At 33.8% G+C, this 3402-nt stretch overlaps 1 pseudogene; it reads left to right on the plus strand.

The window, feature by feature from the left end:
* On the plus strand, window positions 437-1740 carry LOC109328872 (annotated as a pseudogene).

Here is a 3402-nt window from a genome sequence, read left to right on the forward strand (position 1 = left end):
TGTTGTCAAAAAAATTTGATCTGAAACCCGCTCATTATATTGGCCAATAACTCAGCTGAGAAATCGCAGTCAAAAGAACAAGTGGGGTCTCCTCTCCTCAGTCTAATGTAATTACGTGATATTTGAAACTGATAGTATAAAAAGTCAGGACGTAAATGTAAATAGTTGGTAAAATATATTAGAAGCTTCCTAAAGTGTAGGATATTGATACCTGTCTGAACAAACACAATAATTATTTTGATATGTCCGTGCTACATAGCATCAATGATAAGCCTAATTTGAATTCAAATGATGATTTTAGTGAAAATTTGAAGAAATTGAGGGCTGGGGAACATATTTTGACTGTAAATTGCACTCTTTCATAGAATTTAGGTAGAGAATATTGTGCTTGTTGCTGCATATGTTGATTCAGGAGATGATATTGTCAGGTGTTTGCTCAAAGAGATGCAGGTGATTTGGCGGAGAACGCCACAGCTTATGTGAGCTTGGAACCTTGCAACCATTTTGGGAGGACTCCACCTTGCACCGAAGCTCTAGTTAAAGCCAAAGTGAAAAAAGTTGTTATTGGGATGGTGGATCCAAATCCCATTGTGGCCTCCAAAGGGGTGGATAGATTGTGAGATGCAGGAATTGAAGTCGTTGTGGGCATAGAAGAAGACTTGTGCAAGAGTCTCAACGAGGCCTATATTCATTGCATGTTTACTGGAAGGCCTTTCCTCACTTTGAGGTAATTCATTTCTTCCTCTATCCGTCGATACTCCGGCTCGCGTAACATTTGGGTATATGGCTGTTCTTTAGGTGCATCACTTTTAATCTTAGATTGACATGTGTTTCACCTTCACCTGCATTGCAAATATTCTCTTTCTGTCAATGTTAATTTTTCGGACTTACTTGGGGATGGAGTTACAGATCGTGGTGGATACTATTCGCGGCTATTACAAGAATATGATGCTGTAATATTGTCTTCTTCATTATTCAGTGAAAATTTAACAGTACCTGCATCTCATGAACCTGGAGCCAGTCAGCCATTTCGGATTATAATACATAAAGATATAGTTCTCCAAATCAAATTCCTCCAGTCATCAATGAATTTACCGGCAAAGATATAGTTTTCACAGATTATAAAACAGCAACAGTTCCAGAAATGGCACAACAAGGAATTGAAACTGTAGCTCTGGAGCAGATAAATCTGGATGTGATCTTAGATTATTGTAATCGTCAAGGATTGTGCAGTGTTCTGTTAGACATGAGGGGTGATTTTTAGTGTGTTTGAAGATCTTGTTAAGGAGGGTATTAAGAAGAGATACATTAATAAATTCGTGGCGGAATTTTTGCCAGTTTGGAATGGATGTGCTCAGACCGATCCTCTAATGCCATTAAAGAGCTTAGAGCAAGTGAAAGTCGTAAATTTACAGTCCAAGGTCTCAGATCAGAGTGTTGTAGTTGAAGGATGTTTTAAATATTAAGAAGCTGGACTCGTGACTCGTATAGCATTCTTTCTGTGTCTTGTTTTTTGCCATGGTATTATTTGTGGTAAGCTAAAATTCAAAAGTAGTTTCTATGTTTTGCAGAGAGTATGAGTGTTGACCTTTATTTTCATTTTTTGATTCACATTTTTCTTAGCAGTAAGATTTTGCTTGTATGCATACACTTTGTATTGAAATTTATAAGAGATTGCAAAATCTGGCAGATGTACATTAAAGTTGAGCCACATACAGCTTGATTTGATGCGGATAGTTCTGGTTCAATATAGAAAGTACAGCAGAGTACTTGACTTAAGCTTTCTTTTGTTGGTCCATCTAGTGGGATTATGGTTCCATTGTCGTTGTTTTGCTGTAGAGTGTAAAACAGCTCATTATGTATTTCTATAAATTTTGTTGAATGGTAGCGGCCTTGGTGCAAGGAATGTTCATTTCTTCTAAAGGTATATTCAAATTGAGATTAAAATATCTTCTCGTATCAAAAGATAAATTATCTTCTTTAACTACTAAAATCATAACATGTGTCTTATTTAACACTTTTTTGCAAAAATATTTCTAAAAACTAAAATAAATAAGATACATGTCATGATTTTATTAGCGGAAGGAAATAACTTATTTCATTATATAAGGAAATACTTTATTTATTCAAATTATGCTGTAGAGTTGATAATTTCTGCAGTGACTATTTGCCCTTTTATTAGAGTATCTTGTGCAAAGTGAAAAAATTGACTATACAAAGAGGGAAGTATTAGTTTGTTCTCTGTTAGAGGCCAGTACAAAAAGGAAGCTAGATTAAGCACCAGAAGGTAGTATATGGCCATTGGCCCCTCTCATCTTTGTTAATCATTTTTAATGCACGTACTCAATTTGTGCATTTAGAAACATGGCTTTGGCATTTCAGAGCACTGCATTGCTAATTTATAAAAAAGGTGGATATACAGGGCTATTACATAGTGAGGTATGAGAAAGGTATAAGTTGAATGAAATATCTCTTTCTTTATCTTAGGTTAGAAGCCGGTCTATCATTTATGTAAGCATAATAGGATTTTCGAGAGACAATATACCCAATGAATTTAACCTTTTTACATGTTTGCACTTGATAATTTTTGAGTTACAACTTACAAATATGATATACATTTTTCTCTTATGGTTCAACAGAAAAAAAGTCAATTCTCCAAAATCTAACTGCTGGCAGGAAAAGCAGTCACAACTATTCTCTACATCCATAACTGCATTGGAGACCATAAAGCAGCAATACATAAGGACAAACAAATACAGCGAGTGCCTTCATGCCGAGACTTAAGTAAAGGTCTGTAGAAATTTAGGAAGGTAATAATTGGTACCAAATAATTTATTATAAAGCTAAAAATGGTTACAAATAATAAGATAATATCGACTCAATTAATAATTAACAATATAAACATAAATAAAAAAAATAAGATAGAATGAAACTAACTAAGATAAGATAATGTTCTTTTGATCTAAATATCTTTTGAAAAAAATGCCCTTTCTTATCTGTATTGCATTACAATACTTCTTCCAAGACTTCAGCCATAATCTTGGAACATGCCTGCACTTGTCCAGTTTTAATATGTTGGAGAGTTTTTAAATTTAGTTTAAGTGTTGTTTACGAGCTCAATAGGATGAGGATCACATGTCTCCATTTATATCCAAGCCAATTAGACAGCCTCATTCATTAAAAAAATAAAATAAAAAATTAATATTTTAATATTATTTTATGAAGTTTAATTAACTAAAGATATGAAGACAGAAAAATTCTGGGATAAAGGAACCTTATCTAGCTCAACACACCATGGCACCTTATATTAATCCATCAAAGTATAAAAAACTTCCAAGAAGCATACAGCCATAAGTTCTACTTATTTTTAAGCCATTGCTTGATTTTTATGATTTATAAATG

Source organism: Lupinus angustifolius, chromosome LG02, assembly GCF_001865875.1.
Source record: "Lupinus angustifolius cultivar Tanjil chromosome LG02, LupAngTanjil_v1.0, whole genome shotgun sequence".
NCBI lineage: Eukaryota > Viridiplantae > Streptophyta > Magnoliopsida > Fabales > Fabaceae > Lupinus > Lupinus angustifolius.